The sequence below is a fragment of the Tauraco erythrolophus genome, chromosome Z (genome assembly GCF_009769465.1).
Source record: "Tauraco erythrolophus isolate bTauEry1 chromosome Z, bTauEry1.pri, whole genome shotgun sequence".
NCBI lineage: Eukaryota > Metazoa > Chordata > Aves > Musophagiformes > Musophagidae > Tauraco > Tauraco erythrolophus.
This window is the reverse complement of record NC_141496.1, coordinates 11,766,671-11,784,842: the sequence shown is the minus strand read 5'-3', so window position 1 is coordinate 11,784,842 and position 18,172 is coordinate 11,766,671.

The window sequence follows — 18,172 nt, the reverse complement described above, 5'->3', positions numbered from 1 at the left end:
AGGACCCTTGTGCCCACACAGGGCTCAGCAATGTGCTCCTACAAGTTGCAGGTGTTACAGCTCGTTGCAGCATAAGTTCAGCCACTAACCAGGTGCACCCTTGCCCAGATCCCAGGGATCAGAGTACCCTTTGGAATGGGGGCGGGGACCCATCGTCTCTGCCCTCAGATGTACCCATCTTCACTTTATGCACAGTAGCAGTAAAAACTGGAGATTAAAGAGAAAACTAGGAGTACAAGCAAACAGGAGACTTGTCCTGATGCCAGAGATTCTGGAAAGTACCTTCTCCATTATCCATCCTTCCCAATGAACTAGTAGGCAGTTGTTGGAGGCTTAGTGTCATTTCTGTGGCACTTTCCACCTCTCCCTCCTATTTTCCTGGTAAGTTTTCTCTGGTCCCCATGATGTGCCTCCTGGCCAGGAGGCTGGGGGACAGCCTGCCCTCCCTCCTTTTCTCAAATGCTCTGCAGCCACAGCAAAACGGCATGGGTGCATGGCAAAACAGAGCTGGGTCTGTAGAAGGTCGAGGTGAGGTGGCACCCCCCAGCTCAGACTGCAGGGATGGGGCTTGGAGGGGACTAATGAATATCTGGAAGCTCCCTTAGCTCTGCTTGGGAGCAGATGGGAAGGACCACCATGGGGCAAGAACCAGGCAAGGACAGCAGCAAATAAGAGACTTTGGAGCTTCTCATGAATTTGGGAAATTGATGTGCAGCCCAAGGTTGTCTGGGATGCATTAAACCCACAGCATGAAAAACCTTTCCCTGTCCAGGGTAGAAAGAGAGAGCCAGAAGATTGCTAGCAGTAAGGCAGACTCCAAGGTTCTTCCTGTGATCCTTGTTTAGTTCTATCAAGTGCAAACCTCAAACCCCAGGATCTCCCTTTCCCTCTCTCTGCTTGGCCCCGTTTCTGTCCAGTTGCCTTGGACCCTTCTGCCCCCGGCTTTACCTGAGCAGTGGCTATTCTGTGCCTGTCCAGAGGGATTTGGCAGCTGTGTTGTGTCACTGCAGACATGCCAGGTGTGGAATGGCTGCTTGCATTGAGAGGTTTACCCTGTGCAGCCTTTGGTCTGCCTCCTCCACAAACGCATCTCACTCCTCTCCGCTTTCCCACAGAAAGCAAGATTTTCTGTCTTGCAGATGTTTTGGCTGGGAAAACCCCTCCTCTGCTGGGCTGTGCACTGGTTGTCCCTATACTGCAAGCACACAACTGTGTTTATATGCACGTTCCTTAATCTTGTTTAAATTATCTAGCCATGACTTTCTTCTGTCTCTGGGGGGATGACGCTCCAGAAAAGTGCTATTTATTACAAGGAGTCTTGTGAGCTGCTGAGGTGGTCTTTGGTGAAGAAATCAAGTGATTTCCTTGAAAGACTCTGCAACTTGTAGTTTCCCACCTTTAGTTGACATGGCTTTTGGAAAGGCACCAGTCAGCATTTACGAAGATGAATGACAGCCACTGTATTGCAAAGAACAAAAGCAGAAGTGTCCTGGATATGCTACAGCTACAGATTCACTCACTTCCCACAGTGCTTGGTTTCAATTCCCAGCGACTGCGCAATGATCCAAATTCTCCTCTGCCTCTGCCCCAGGGAATTCCCAGTGTCAGAGCCCACAGGGCTATGGGTTTCATTGCCTATATTGAGAGAAAGCAGGGCTGAAGTCCACTGGGTTGAACCCTGCTGGTTCTGAAGGCTGTGCCTGTGCTGTGCGGTGGCTCTGTGCTGAGCCTGTGGCATTTGGTTGGCCTGGGTAGGGCAGGAGGTCCTGGAGGTGCTGGCACTCATCTCTGCACGTCTCACTCGGGGGAAGGCTCTGCCCTGTTTGCGTTGTGTTGCGTTGCACCGTATCTTAGCACAGGCACTAAGAGCAGCAGACATTTTGCAGCGTGTTAGGGGATGGTAGGAGGGAAGCTCTCTCCTCCTTGGCCTGGTTTCAAGCTAAACTGCTCACTAGCCCTGCTGGTAGAAAACCCAATGCAGGTGGCTTGTTGCAAAAATTAGCATCTCCTGGTGTGCTTGTGTGCTGTAGAACCAGTGTTTAAAAATGTTAGTGCAGATTGCAGCAAAAAATCACTGCAAAGAGCCATTTGTGAGACAGCCTCATACCAAGAATTGCTCAGATCTCCAGCCCAACGCAGCAGCTGGTAAAGTGGTAATGGGAGAAAATGAGGACTGCCTTGAAGCTGTTGGGATGAGGACAAGGGGTACCTGCCGTGCAGCTTACTGCCACTGCACCCAGGCTCTGACACCTTCCCTCTTGGCAAGGACAACCATTTTAATTTATCTCTGAGCTTTGTTCAGTGAGGATTTTGGGCACTACTCACGAGTGATCCCGTAATGCAGGAGTTCAGTTTAAGTCAGTCTTGGTGGGAGAGGTGGTCCCAGATGGGACAACTGGGCTCTGGGAAGATGTGCACCCACTTGGGAGGGCTGTGGAGGACAGCAGTAAGTCTGGTCAGAGGTCTGGATGACCTGGCCTTCAAGCACAGGCTGAAGGAGCTTGGGTTTACCCTACTTCCAGGAATGGATAAGATAGTCTTCAAGTGCACAGAGGGATGCTGCAAAGAGAAAGTGAAAAAAGTACTCTCTGAGTTTACTTTTGATAGGTCAAGAAACCACAGGAGTCCCTGGGGTCAGTCTTTAGGGGGAAATTCCACTTAGCAGGAAGAGGAAGCTGAAGAAATGCTGTATCTCCACTGCTGGCAACTTTTACGGTTAGACCAGTGCCTGCTGGAAAGCTGTAAGTAGTGCTGGCCCTGGCTCAGCACAGGATGGCTTAGATGACCTGGGGCAGTCCTTCAAAATCTTTCTTCTTCCCTTATTATTCTGATCTGCCAGGTTCCTAGGGAGTGAGGAGGACTTCCTCTGCCTTGTGCTATTCCTCTGAGGACTGCATGACATCACAGGGACCATGACCTTGGGAACCTTTCCAGATGGTGGAAGTGGGAGGTTGGAGTCACACTCTGAAGTCCCCACTCATTTGTTTGGTGCTTGATGCAAGGCAGCCCACAGCCACAAGAAACTCCTGTCCTCAGGTGCAAATCCAGGAACTAGTGCACGTGCCATGAAGGTGTCTTAGGAGTGTGTGGAGTGGTTGGCAAGCCAGGACGAAGGAAATGGTTCTTGTGTGGCACCCATAAGACCCCTTTGAAGTAGAGCAGGCTGTGCAGATGCTAATAGTAGGGTGTGAACCATCAGCAGTGAAAAACAACGTCCTTGCTGTCACCATCTGGGCCACATGCTACCATGCTTCTGGCAAGGGCTGTGCCAGTCTTGGCTCTGCTTCACCAGCATGATTAGAGTTTGGGTTTGATAAAAAAAAGAAAGGAACCAAAGAGAGACAAGAAAAGAACTCTTCAGGGCAAACGTGAATCTGAAGAGTTTAGCATCAAATGCCTTTTGAAAGCAGCTGTGGAGCCTTGCTCCGAGATAAATAAAGGCTGGTTTGAAGCTGGAGAGCTAGCTGGCAGGACATACTGTTCCCATCTTGCCAAACGCTTCCCAGACCACCTGTCCTTGCAGGGCTGAGTTCCCCGTGAAGCTGCCGGGAGCTGCCGTGGTGCCGCATGCTCCAGCGGAGGGTTGGGTGTATCGCCAGGATCTTGATGCTCAGCCCAGTCTTGGAGCAAGGGCAGGGTCAGGGTGCCATGGGAAGGGGGAAGCCCTTGAGGGGTCTTTTGTCTCTCTGGAGGGCTCAGAGAGCTGGAGATCTTTCCACCTGGTGGTTTATCCTCATCCTTGTGAGGTTTTGAGGATTTTTGAGTGGGAGGCAGCCGTGAGAGTTTGGCTGGCAGGAGACATGTGCTGCCTGGCCCCCTGGGTAGTACCAAATGGAGGCCGTGGTTTTGCATTGGTGCAAGGTCTGAAGCATCTGAGCCAAGGCAGTTTTAAGCAAAGCGGGCCCTGAAGTGTCTGTGCTCAGTGCTTTAACAGAACGAGGAAGGGCTTGAGCAGAAAACATCTGGAATGAGATCAGAAGCCAGACACACTCCTAAACAAAGGAGATACATGGCCTTGGAGGAGAAAACAGACATGTAAATGGAGATGGAGGGGGCCAACAGCAGGTTGGGTTTCTCTGGATCTCATTTGTCTTCCCTGTTCTGCAGCTGTCTAAAGTAAATGCTGGGGGGCTGTGGCATGCCAGAACACGCTGGGGCTATTCATCACGGGCTGCGCTGGCAGTTGGGACAAGTCCGTAACGAGCAGAAGCTCCCAGCTGTCCAGAGGGGCTCTGCCTCGTTTGCATCATGAGTTTTGAGGCTGCAGCCTTTCCCGTACTGCATGCAGGAAAATGCAAGGAGAAAACAACTTTCGGCAGGGCATTCACCCCTGCCAATATGACCCGGCGGTGCTTTTCTACAAGGGCTCTGGCTGGGCTTCAGGAGGGTCATTGCTCTCTCTGCTCCCAGAACTCCTTCAGATCAGTCCGGGAAGGAATTCCTCCTGGTCCAGATCTTGCCCCTCATAGGGTATTTCTGGTCGCACTCACACAAGCCTTCTGGGTCAGTACTTTCCAGTCTGAACAGTTCCGATCTGCTCAGCATCGCTTCTTCTCTTCCAGAAGCTGCTCTCCTGTTCTGGACAGTGTGTGTGAAGATGGAAGGCAGGTAGTTCTGCAATGATTTCGTATGTATCTGCTGCAAAGGGCTTTCTCTGAAAGCCAGGAGGTCGAGTCTGGGTACAGCTCTGGTGTGAAGAGAGTTTGCAGCTCCGCACCACACTTGCACGGGCCATTGGGGACAGCATGGGAAAAGGGTCAAATGTAGAAATTCCCAAGTGAACCTTTTTCTCAGCTGCTTGCAAGGGGAGTTGGAAGAGGCCACTGTAGCTGAGTCTTCGGGGGCTTCCCCATGGAGCAGAGGGGTCTGTGCTGCCACAGAGGCAGCGTCTTCCTTCCGAGCCTTCCTGTGGGATATCTCTGTGCAAGGATTTCCAGGCAGAGGATGACCAGGGCCAGGAAAAAGCCGTCAAAGAGAGAAAAGCTGAAGTCTGCGGGGGCAGAGCTGCCAAGAGTGCAAAGGCAGCACAGGGCAGGGGAGCTGGGGAAGTCTCTGAAGCGGATAAGATGTACCAGGCTGGTATTCCTACCAGGGCACAGCAGCGAAGAGTGGAAAGTCCCTGGCTGGCTCTTCTGTGTCTGATAAGGCAGACTGGCTCCATGCCCTGCCAAGGAAGGACTTGCTTGTGGATCTTTTTTTTACGGGAAACGGAGGGGAGAGTCATCAGGATAGCAGTCAGAAGGATGGGAAAAGAAAAGGCAGCCAGATCCTTCCTTCAGCCAGCTTCAAGCATAGCCGTGGTGTTAGCCAAGCCCCTAAACTGCACGGGACAGATGTTGGGAGGTCCTGGGCAGCAGGTCCAGGACTACTTCTCATCTCCAGGCTGGGAGTATAATAGTGAAGCCTACTAAGCCCCTGAGCTCCCTTCCCATCTCCTAATGCTACCATGGTCCCCGTAGAAGTGCATTTCCACCCTAGCAAACCCCAAAGCTCTTTTACAGCCTCCTCCTGCTTCAGGAAGGCTGACCCAGGACCTCCCTTCGATTTTGGGTACAAACATCCTCTTTACTGGGGCGAACGCAGCTGCTCCTGTGCTAATGTTGTCCCCAGGCTTGACACAAGATGTGTCTACCCCTGAAATGATAGGGTTGCAAGGTTAAACCAAACAGGAGCACCCTGCAGCGCAAGGTGCTGGAGGGCCACGACCAGGGGCTGGACAAACCCCTCATGGTGGGCACACACATGTCCCATTGCAAGCTCCATCTGAGGAAACTCCTGTGCTGGTGACTCTGGGGTGTTGGGAGCGGGTGGCAGAGAAGGATGACTCTAGTTTGCTCTGGTTTTTGTGCTTTTTCTTACATATCTAGTAGTGGTCTCAGCTGGAGAGAGAGCCAGAGTCATGCAACCTCTGTCCTGAACCAGCACTGCTGTTCTTGGACTGTTTCCTTTACCCTTTGAGCTGCTAAATTTCGCCTTGTATCTATCACCTTCACTTATTCTTGTAAGATACACTGCCATGCCTCTGAATCATCACAGAGTGTCATTAACCTGCTCCCACCTTTTGTGTTGATGTCCTGTGACCAGCTCCACAGGGTCCCAGGGTGGCCCACCAATGGACCAAGCCCTGTAGTGGCTGCTCTTTTCAAACACCCTGACTGCTGTAGCCACCCCTCACCCTCCAGCAAGGCTGGGATGAGAGGTGCCAGCAGAGACTCTTCCCTGCCCTTCATCTCAGGAGATCTTCACCCACCCAGCATTTGTCACATTCTGAGGAAGCGGCTGCAGATGGAGGAGCTGTGAGTGCTGTGCAGGAGGGAGCGTGTCGGACCTTTGACCTCCTGTCTTGCAGGAACAAGAGGTCTCCTGGCTCCCTGCCCTGTCCTAGCAATGCTTAACCAAATGTCCCTGTCTCCCTGAAAAATTCCAGCCAGGAGAAAAAGGCAGCCACCCACTGAGAAGGAGAAGGAAGGCACCACCAAGCCTCTTCTTGTCTTTGTTCAGGCAGGCGAAGTCCAAGGCTAGCTGTCACACGGAGCCGTTCCCAGCTGTGGGTGTGTGTCAGCACATCCCGGAGACCCACAGGAACCAGCAGCAGAGAAAAACAAGCTGGAGAGGACTTTGCCTGAGGGTATCCAGGGGGGCCCAGGGCTCAGGACATGATGCATGAGGTTGGGCAGTCTTTTTGTGCTCCCAGTGCCACTCTCTGCTCACCATGGGCCATCCAGCTCCTTACAGTAGAGATACGGTTTGGTCCCCATTACCCAGGGAGGTTGGTGGGGAACAGGTCTGGTTTGGCATTCGTGAGCAGCCCGGACTACATCTGCTGCTGACTGTGTAAAGAAAAACTGCTGATGGGTCACACCAACACATCTTAAGTATTCTGTGGTTTAGTCCTTGTTTGTGTTTGTTTTATTTAAATTTAAAAAGAGAGTGATTTCTGAGGACAAGGATGCTTGGGTGAATATGGCAAGCCTCAGAGACGGACACAAAGTAAGAGGCTGCTCTGAGAGATGCCTTCCCTCCATCTAAATCTCTTATGGCTGCTGTTGCTGCATCTCAAACACCATTTCTGGATGGGCGAGAGGGTTTGTGGTCATCTTGTGAAAAGACACCCCTTGTCACCAGCTCATCTCACAGTGGAGGAGCCGCCCCAGCAGAGCAGATTGCCACCAGGCAGACGTGGCTGCAGCTCTCAGTCCTGGGAGCACCTGGGTTGTGGGGGAATGACCCTGCAGAGCTCTGCTCCGCAGTGATAATGGGCTCATCCTTCTGCTGTGGCCCTGCCATGGTCTGTGTGCATCACTCTCTGTCCCTCTCTTTCTCTCCTGTATAAGGGAGTGACGGATCAACTCTTTCACTTGTTGCCTGCCTGGTCTATTTAGATGAGATTGTAAGGTCTTCAGGATCCAGTGCAGGTCTGAATCTCTGTGCACCAGCTGTAAAAGTCATGGTTCCCTCCTGGCTTGGACAGGTGCACATGGTGGGCACGTTCCTGAGGTCTGAGTGTGGATGCTCCTTGCAGTGTGCAGGAAACCCAAGCCATGGTGCTGAGGGCTGGCACTGCCCATGGCAAATGCTTCAGCACTCTCTCTCCCTCTCTACTGTTCTGAAGTCCGAGGAGAAGACTGCCACACTCCTCCAGGCCAGGGGAACTCTACTTTGGTCACATAATGCTTGTCTTTCTGCTGGAGACACTATCTCAAAGACTCTGTGATGTGCTGGGATGGGTCCACAAGCCTTGTTCACTGCAGTTCCCTTCTCACACAAACACAGAGCAAGGTGAAATCATCTCCCAAACTTCCATTAGCACCAGCGGTGGCTGCGGGAAGGCAGAGGGAGCTGAGCATGGGAGGCCTCCACGTGTCCTGTTGCTTATGGTAAAAGAGCTTGGAGAGCACACAGCGAGCATGGGAAGAAGCCAAAATCATCCTGGTGGGTCTCTGCTACTCTTTGTAACCTCCCAAGCTACTACAAGCAAGCCTGCGTCAGTTCAGGGCTGACAGCCCTGAGCCTTGCATGGATCACTTCGTCTGGTGCTTGATGCCTCACACCAAACCGTGTTGCAGGGTGGCAGTAGGGGCCAGGAGCAGTGTGTGGCATCATGTCCATGCTCCAGACACATTCCCTAGAGCCATGCTCAGGGTTCGTCCCTCCTGACACCCTAATACCATTCATCCTCCAGGCGTGCCTGGCCAGTTGTCACTAGGTTGTGCATGGCCCATTGTACCTGTGTGAGGACACTGAAAACCACCTGGTTTACAGCCAGGGATGGGGCAAGGCTAGCCTGCCCAGCCTGCAGCAAGCACGTTCCAGTGAATACTCCCCAGCTAATCAAGGATGTTTTCCAGTGAGCTCCGAGCCACGCACAACTAATGTCTCACATGGGTGCCACTTACCTCTGCAGCTAAATAAGCTGCTGATTACGCAGTAGTAGATTAAAGGGCTTTTAGTATCTTTATTGAGTACAAGATACACAAACTCAGCCTGGTAACTGTCTTCAAGGAAAAAAAAGTGAAGGTAAATCTAGAAGATGAAGGAAGAACTCAGCACTTTATCCCCCTTTTTACAGTCTGCTTAGGTTTGCTGATTACGCAGCCCTGAGTGCATCTGAGTAAATATTCATAGAATCATAGAATCATAGAATGGTTTGGTTTGGAAGGGACCTCAAAGATCATCTAGTTCCAAGCCCCCTGCCATGGGCAGGGAAACCCTCCACTACACCACGTTGCCCAAAGCCTCATCCAACCTGGCCTTGAACACCTCCAGGGATGGGGCATCTACAGCTTCTCTGGGCAAACTGTTCCAGTTCTTCACCACCCTCAGAGTGAAAAATTTCTTCCTTATATCTAATCTAAATCTACCCTCTTCCAGTTTAAATCCATTGCCCCTTGTCCTGTCACTACATGCCCTTGTAAAAAGTCCCTCTCCAGCTTTCCTGTAGGCTCCTTTTATGTCCTGGAAGGCTGCAGTAAGATCATCCCGGAGCCTTCTCTTCTCCAGGCTGAACATTTGCAGCGATACGATGCAGGTTGATATCCTCGAAGGGACACTTGCAAACCCCCGTCTCCGTCTTGCTCTCCCTCTTCTTGTGTTGCCGATGCTAATCTGTCCTTTGCCATCGATGGATTGCATGGCTGGAGAGGTACTTTGTCACTTTGTGTCCTGCACGTCGGCACCAGCAGTGAGCAGAGGGGCAACGGGGGTTGGCTCGTCTCCTTGCTGCTCTTGGCAAAGCTGAGAAGCACAGGAGAGCTGTGCAACATCGGAAGTCCAGATCCTGGAGACACCATGAGGCTGGGCTTCCCTTGGTGCAGCAGGAACAAAACTCAATGGCCGTCTGGGCAGCACCTTCTCCTTGCACATCTTGGTGTTCCTGCTGCTGCCCATGACCCCGATACTCAGCCTCCTTGTGTTGAACTGGTTTTTTGTGACTTTTCTTACTTTCTGGATCCCAGCTGTGCTTTGAGGAAGGGTATGGGGATTATTATACTGGGGAATCCCAGTAGCAATGGGCTGTTCCAGAGAATGTGCGAAAGGAACTTGCACTTCCCTTTGCAGCCAGTGCCCAAGCAGAAGCAGCAGATCCTTTCTGGGGTTTTGTCATCTTTGTGTCTGTGGAAATGAAAGCATGACCCTTCAGGCACCAGTACTCTTCCTCTGGGATCCATACCCTGGTCAGCTATTAAGTGTCTTATGGGTTTCTAGCCCTGCAGAGCAGGGAGCACTGTAGAGATGAAGCAGGTCTGCAGATCACTTGTCAGGTCTTCACCATGGATCCTCAGGCCACAGCTTAGCAACTGCTGCATTTACAGGATCATGATGCAAAAGGATAGAGAAAGAGCTTATCGACTGCAGAACTTGGCCCTGGAGCAGAGCCAATGTACAAGATGAATAAGCAAATGCAGCGAAAATCGCGCGGGAAGTGGAGCCCTTTAACGCACTGCAGGATTTGAGTGACCACCAACAACGACTCTTTTGTCTTTCTTCCACTCTGAGGCTTCAGTCTCTGCTGGGTTCCCCTTCTGTCGGGCGGCAGGCTGCCATCCTGGCAATGGTGACACATGGATTGTACAACATTTCTTTCCATTTATCCCCCCAACGTGCCTCATCACTCAGCAGTTATCTTTGGCCACGCTACAGGCAGGAGTCTGAACTTCTCAACTGTCCTGGTGGCCCCTGAAGATGTAGCGGTGCCCACTGCAGAGCATCGAGGCTGTGTGACAGTAACTTTAGGCAAATGTACCCTTGTGCTGGAACACCCTCAGCATCGCTCCAGGCAGGTTTTGGCCCAGGTCAGCTAGAATGGGCAGTTGATCCCAAGGGCTGGCATCATTCCCAATGGGCAACTTGGGTGCAGCTGAGGAGGGTGAAGAGCTTTTAATAAGGTGGAGGCTGGCTGTTGCATGTCTGTCAGCCCAGAGCCAGAAAGCAGACCCCAGCAGTGGTGATTTCCCAGTGCAGACGTATCTGAACAGAGCTTTTCTCTGTGGCATTGGTTTCTCCATGATATTTCTGCTAGGGCTCTCAGTCTGTCACAGTGGGTTAGTGCCTTTACCCCGCTGGAGAGCAAAGTCTGGGTCTGGAGAGGCTCATCCCTCAGCTCCGCACACAGCAAAAGCATTTCCCCAGCCCCCTCAGCTGCTTTCGTGGCTGCCTCTCATCCATCACCTGCTGGGGGACCTGAACTGGCACAAAAGGGATGGACAACCCCACAGCAGCCCCAGTACAATCCCTTTGCATCTACCACCACTGCCCCACACCTTGCACACAGCCAAGACTCCATGAAAAGGAGCCACGGGAAGAGAGGTGCAGGTCCTTACCTAGAGTAGCTCGATGCAGCTCCAGCAGCATTCCTGAAGCATTGGCTGCTTCATGCTTAGAGGATGTTCTCCCCTGGCAGCAACAGCTGAGGGATGCAGATGGTGTCATGTTGCTGCAGGCAGGAGGGGACATGGCTCACGGTTTGCTCCAGAGCCTGTGGCTTGCTAGTTAGCTTGGGACCACTTGGAACTGACATGGAAGCAGGCTACAGCCTCCAATGATCTGAGATGGGAGGAAAAGCAAGGCAGGGATTGAGGGTGTGCCTGCTGCCCATGGCAGCCAGTGACCATTCTGAGATGCCATGTAGAGGCAGGAAGCACATTTTCTTGGTGAAAACCGCCCAGGATGAAAAACTCAGAACCTTGAGCCTAATGGGAAGGGCCAGAACTTCTCCCAGGACCTGGACTCGAAAGCTGGAATCAGGCATGTGCCAAGGCAAAGATGTGACATCCTCAGGCAAGAGGACTTGTCCATCCCTTGGTGTCCTCGGGACAGGAGCGAGGGTCAAACCCTCCTGGGTCTGTAAATTCCACCTTCAAGAGCAATGCAACCATCTCTGTGATCAGTCTGCTGTGCTGCCTTTGGAAGCTGTGAGTTTGGCAAAGGGATGGGGAAGCCTCAAGCCACAGGGATGCACCAGAGCCCATGCCATCTTTGTTGTCACTGCTTGTGCCCTGATCCCGTGTCCCCAGGCGTCAGCACATGCCAACACCAGAGCTGGCAGGGAGCCCAGCTATGCTGGAGAGGGCCAGAAGGGCTTTCTACCTCCTCTGCTTATGGTTCAGTGGTTGTCATGATGGGTCAGTGGCTTGCTGCCCTGAGCTACATGCTTCAGACACCCGTTCCTGACAGCTCGCTAGTTTCTATTCCCCAGTCACCCTCTTCCTTTCATTTTTCTTTTTTTTTTTCTTTGACTATAAATGGCCCCGTGAGGGACTTCCCAGCCCTCATGGAGGAAGAGGCAATAGTCCCTTCCTGAAGGAAGCAGTCAGGATGCCTGAAGGACCCTTCTCAACCAAGTGTAAATGACACTAAAAAAATGTCCCCAAGCAGGAAATGTTAGAGGTGGTGAGGGCAGAGGATGCTGCCAGGAGTAAGGCTCCTGAGTGCTTCGTGGAGGAAATACAGCTGTTGCCATCAGCTCATTAACGCTCTGGGGTGCTGCCATTGGGAACCTGGCCATTGATGTTCTCTGGTGCTCCTGTCGAAGCTCTGCTGAGCTCTGGAGCCCCAGGTTTGCCACAAAAGCAGGTGGCATGCTGTTGAATGGCCAAGAGTCCTGTTGGTGTACTCCAAGGTGTGCTTTGAGCTGGACGATTTACTACTGCTCGTTCTGCAGCTCCGCACCGGGTATGGCTGCCATCCGCTCCAGCCACCCAGAGGTCTGTGTTTCAGAAACAAAATCCTTCTCTGAAAAGACTGTCTTCATTCTCCAGGCGAAACTACTGACACAACAGTCTGGGGGGGTCTGATCTGCATTCAGGGTCTTTACCCTTGGCTGCTGCTGGGAGCCACTGGTCCCGTGGCAGCTGGGGCTGTACCCTTCCAAAGACCCTTTCCTCCACACAGGACCGACACAGCTGGGATGACACACTTCTCCTCCAACATTGTCTAATTGGCTTGATTTGTCCGTATTAAACATTTACTGTTCACAGCTAGCTCCTTCATTAGCTATGACACATCGTGTTTAACCACACAGCAATATTGCAGCGGTGCCAGAGCCAGCAGCAAACGCTCAGAAAAATTCTGTGCGAGGTGCATACAGAGACCATGAGAAAATCTGGGTCTGAATTCAAACAAACATACACAAGCCTGGAAATACATCTGAGCTGGCAGAAGATCTTAGACAAGCATGCACATACACCTGCACAGCCTTCATCCCTGCCTCCTTTACTTATACCTGGTACAATGGCTTGCCCATGGACCTGGGGGCTTGCAAGGAGGAACGAGTGCACATTTGGCTGCAAACCACAGCACAATTAATTCTCAGAAAAGCTTCTGGGTTTTGCTTTGTGGCTGTGGAAGTTCAAGGTGCTACCCAGTGTTAACGTGATGCCTCTCCTGCATGCCCGGGGCACTGAGCCCCACCAGCACAGGGTGATGGATGGGTCTCCCAGGACAGGAGAGAAACCAGGCAGATGGGAAATGAAAACAATTTAAGAAATAACAGAAAAAAAAAACAAGATGAGGAGCACTCCAGGGGTCCCTGCCACCCTCAGCCCTGCTCCTCAGTAGTGTTAGCCCCTTTGCCCCAGGGCTTTGCCTTAAGGTTAGGTTTTCTCAACCTCCTCTCCCAGAGAAGCCACTTAAAACTCCTCGAAAGGCTATTTTGAAGGCAGTGTTTGCCATCTAGTGGGAAAATAGAGTCTGGGCATCCTTCTTGCCTGCTCAGGGCCTGAGGAAGGATGAGGCTTTGAGTTGTTTTGGGAGGATTTGGATGACCATGGTCCCACCGGTCCATGGACAGGCAGCAGCTCCCAGTCCCAGCGGGGAGCTCCAGGGAGGAGGGAAATGGGGAGAGGTGGTGCTAGCTTAGCTTCCTGCGGATATTTGCCTCCCTCAGGAATCTCACTGGGCTCTTTGCAGGCAGCCAAGGATACCTGCGTGAGTGCAGATCCCCAGCACAAGCCCTCGGTGTGGCCCCTGGCTGAGCTGATGCCCAGCATATGTGGGGAGCTGAACGAAGTCCTCTGGAGTAGGGGAGAAAGCACCATGTCCTAGATAAATGGTGCCTTCCAGGTTGGCATGCCCCCAGGGCCCGGTGCCTCCCAGGTCAGCATCCTCCTGAGCATCAGTGGCTTCCAGGTCAGCATCTTCATGGGCATCAGCGCCTTCAAGGTCAGCATCTTCATGGGCATCAGTGCCTCCCAGATCAGCAGATCCTCGTGGAGATCAGTCAACATGCTCCAGGAAATCCAAGGTGTAGACACAGACCTGGCGCTTTCAGCACCTTACCATCTCCGGAGCCATCAGCACAGAGGTGACTGTGCCAGTGCCCAGCATGTACGTGGAGTTCAGCCGCTGCCACATCTGGTGGATCTCCCAGTGTGGACCAAAGGCTGGGGGTTGCTTATGTGCTGGGAGGACCCTGTGTGTTGTAACCCTGCAAAGCCACATGAGACTCCCAGAGACACATTTAACTGTGGCCCATCACTTCCAGGATGCAGAGAAAGGCCGTGCAGCACAGAGCGTCTGTCTGCCCAGCACTTGCTCCCTGCAATTCTGGAAACCCAGGGAGCACCGGAGTCCCTCAGCTGATTGAGGAGCTCCTGCTTAGGGCTGGGCCATGCTGTGCATAACTTCACTTTACTTGGTCTGCCCCTGCAGATGAAGTGGCTGATGTGGCAGTGGACACAGCTGATGTGACAGTGGACACAGGGAACCACGAGGTGCAGCTGGTGGGAGGAGAGCAGGTAGGGAGGCTCCCTGTCCCTCCCTAGCATAGCTCCCGAAGTGTCTCCTGCTCCATTTCAGCCCCCACAGCTCTGAAGGCAGCTGGAGGAGAAGACAGGAGTTTTGGCCATGGGGAAGGGAGGAGATGATCTCCTCTGAGCAAGTGACATGGAAGCATTGAGGAGATACAGTCCCCATGCTGCACAGCAGCAGTGATGTGTGCATGGGGAGTACGCAGTGGGCACTGCTGTGAAAAGTGATCCAACTGCCTGTGTCTGCCAGTGCCACCACACTTCATGGCAGGCACACGAAATACTGTGAACTCGTTTGGACGACAGGCCTGTTTCCAGTGCAAAAAAAAAGCTGGCAGGAAAGTCCTGGGCTCGGTGAGCTCATCCAAAGAGCTGCTGCTGCTCTGAGGAGGGAGCAGCCATTTCCCGAGATGGTCACGAGCAGCAGTGGTTGGGTACAGCTAAGCTGCTGGCTTGAGCCTCCCAGCATCTCTGCAGCCACGTGCTTGGCCTTTCCTGGCCGTGAAAGACCAAAAACATCCTGGATGCAGGGAAGGGACCAGCCCCAGCAAGCCAAGAAAGAAACAAACCCTTCCCTCAGGGAGAAAGCCTACAAGGGGGCAGCAAGAAGAGATGTCTCAGGTTTCATCCTCTCCACATCTGTTTGGGTGTCAGCACATCTGGCCTGGCAGGTGATCTGTCCCCTTCTCTTTCAGGCAAGATCAGATGATGAGCAAGCAGTTTGCAGGCTATGGCAGCTAGAAAGGGAGGCAGATGAGGAAGAGGTAGTATGGGTGATCTCAGGGGTCTCCAGGGGGCTGGAGGCTTGGACCCTCCAGCAAGACCCCAGGCAGAGGTATGCCACATGCAGGTGAGATGAAAACTATGGCCGGGGTGACTGCTCAGCACTGGGTTTTTAAAGCATTTATGTTTGCATTCACTGTGTCTCTGTGGCAGGGTCCCTGCTGCTCCTCCACTCCCAGTGCCAGGACAGGGTGACATGGAAGTGGCTCCCGAGGGGGATGCAATCCCTCTGGAGATGCCCCATGCTCTCCCATGACACTCTTGGGACCTATACTTGTAACAATTCAGGCTCTGTCTCCTCATGTCAGCTGTGATGCCACTTCCATAGGGACCAGGTGCATGGGTCACACCTGGGACTTGTTCCCAAACTTGTCCTGTCCTTGCCCTGTCCATGGACCTCCCCTTGCTCTCCTTATGCTTTTGGCCTCACAGTCATCTTCACAAGTCAGCCCCTGCATAATAATGATACTTAGGATCATTAATTATGATGATCATTATGGATAATGACACATTAGGATCATGATCCTTAAGTGTCCTTTGACACTTAGGATTGTATTTGGGAGTTCAAAATGTCCATTTGTCTGTCCATTCATTCATTTATGCATCCATCCACATATTCCTTCCTTCCTGTACCAGTCAATCCATGCATCCCTCCATACATCCATACATCTTGAAGCTCCTTCCCTCAATACGTGCATCCTTTCCTTCCTGCTGAATCACTGACTGTAAACATACGCTTTCCCTTCTCTCTCACTTTGTGACACACCCATTTCGTGCCCCTGTGGCTTCCACAACCTGCCAGAGATGCTTTACTTTCCTTGGCTCAGGATGCAGTGGAGAAGGAATCAGGAGCCGCTGTCAGAGGTGAGACTGTTTTCCTTCACCATCCTGTGCAACCCGCCTCCTTCCCTGCAAAATGCGGGCTGATCCTGGCATCGAGGCTGGGAGAGGTGGAGACTGAGCCTGAGGGTCAGCCCAGATATTTGGCAGGGTCTATGGCAGCCAAGCAACCCAGGCACTGCTGCACAACTGTCCACCACCGGTGGCTGGCCTCAATGCCTTTGGCCCAGGCTGTTGCTTTCCCAAACGGGCCTTGCACACAGCTGGGTGGATGGCACGCTCCAGCCCCTGCCTGAGAGATGATCCGGATGGGACCACCAGTGCTGGAGAGAGACACGCAGCATGGACACGAACCTTTCTGAACCTCAGACCTGGGGACTTTCCCTGGCACATGCCGTTGCCTGCTGGAAATTTTGGGCCCCAGCAAGACCCGGGCACTGCTGTCCTGCACTTCTGCCCACTCCCCATGCGTGCAGCCCACAGGCTGCTTCCACCTGGCACAGCCTCAGCATCCCGAGACCTGGCTCTTACCAGCTTCCCCCTGCAATCTTGGCCCATCAACTGCCCTGAGGACGGTAGGACACAGCAGCAAGGCAAGTTTGGAAGTGCCTCTGCCTACTCCGGGCAGGGTGCGTCCAGGCAGGGCTCCAGCCTGCAGCAGGAAGGCTCCTGCTCGCTCAGCGTCAGCCACCAAAGTGCCCGAGAGCGGGAGGAAGTGCCCTGGCCCCGCGGTGGGACAGGGAGGAGCTGGTGTTGAGACTGCTCTCATGGTCCCTTCCTGTTTTTCTTCTCCACGGCTTGAAAGCAAAGTTGACTTTGGCATTCGGAGCCCTCTCCTTTATCCCAGATTGCTAGTCACCCCAGCCCTCCCCTCCCATCTTCGCTGGTCCGGAGGAGACCTCTGCTCCCCAACGTTCAGCACCAGGGCATCCTCCCCCCAGGCAGCATCCAGCACTGAGTGTCTTTAGCCCCCCCAAGCACTGGGCTTATTGCTTCCTTGGGGCCCCCGCTGCCTGTGTGTCACATCCACAGGCTTTTGGGGCAGGGGGCTGAGCCACGGTGGGTCCCAGCAAGCAGCCATGGTGCAGGTAGCCAGGGCTTCGCAGCAGTGTGGGCAGCTCTTGCCTCCTCTTGGTATCTCCAGCTGCCAAATAGCTGGCAGGTCCCATCTCTAAAGCTTCCATCAGAGAGGAGAGGGGCCAGCCTGCAGGTCCGAGGGTGGTGGTATGCAGTGATGAGGACCAGATATGCATCTCCTGCCCTTGGGCTGCCCTGGTCACCAGAACTGGGTGTCCCCACTGTCTAGCCAGTCCAGTCCTGCCTAAGGAAGGGGACAGACTGCTTGGCACACGGGGACAGCACAGCTTTGGGTCCCCTCTGCCCAGCCTCTCTCATCACGCCTGCCTGCACGGAGCAGACACACATTGCCCTGTAGATGTGCAAGGCTCCAGGGGTCTCTGCTCCCCCTGACCAGCAGCAATGTCCTATTTGGAGCACGCCTGGGCTTTCTGGAGTTTACAAGCAGGCAGGACCCAGGAGCTGGAGCCACTGGGTCACAAGCTTTCCCATTTTCTGGCCGTTGTGCTCCTGCGTCTTGAGCAGGCGTCAGCCTCTAAACCAGAACCAGGTGCTGGGAAATCACTGAGCTCCATTTGCAAATGCTGGAGCTGAAGTTATGGGATGGATGTCATACGTGTTCAACAGCATCCTGTTGACAATCACAGCCCTGATCCTCTCCATAGTGGTGGAGGAGTGGGTTCTGGTGGTGGTAAGAGCAGGTTTCCAAGTGAAAATGGCTGCCCATGGCATTCTGGGGATGGAAGGGAGACAAGGGTGACCGTGACATATCAGAAAGGGTGTTGACTGTGTTGGATGCTGGAGATCAGAGTCCAGCAGGTGATGGTAGCATGACACAGCTGGAGCTGGCAAGTTCTGAGAATCACCTGGGAGAGGGAATGTGGCCATCGGGTCCAGAAGCCCAGGCAAGATTTGACCCCACATAGCTCCCCAGCTCAGTGACTTGTCTTACTTGGTTCATGGAGAGCCCTCCACGGATGGAGGTGGTCCGTGGAGAGCCCTCCACCACCCAAGGATGGTGCCATCTCAGCAGCACGCAGGAGATGGAGGGCTGACCCCATCTCCCCCAACAGGGTGAGTGCACTCACCAGGGACAGAGAGGGGCTGGGACCCCCAAAGCCAAGCACTGGCATGGGCAGCCCCCATGCCCCAGCACCCCGGGTGCGAGTGCAAGGGCACCCAGCGGGGGCAGAGAGGTCCGTGGCACACAGACACTGCAAAGGACA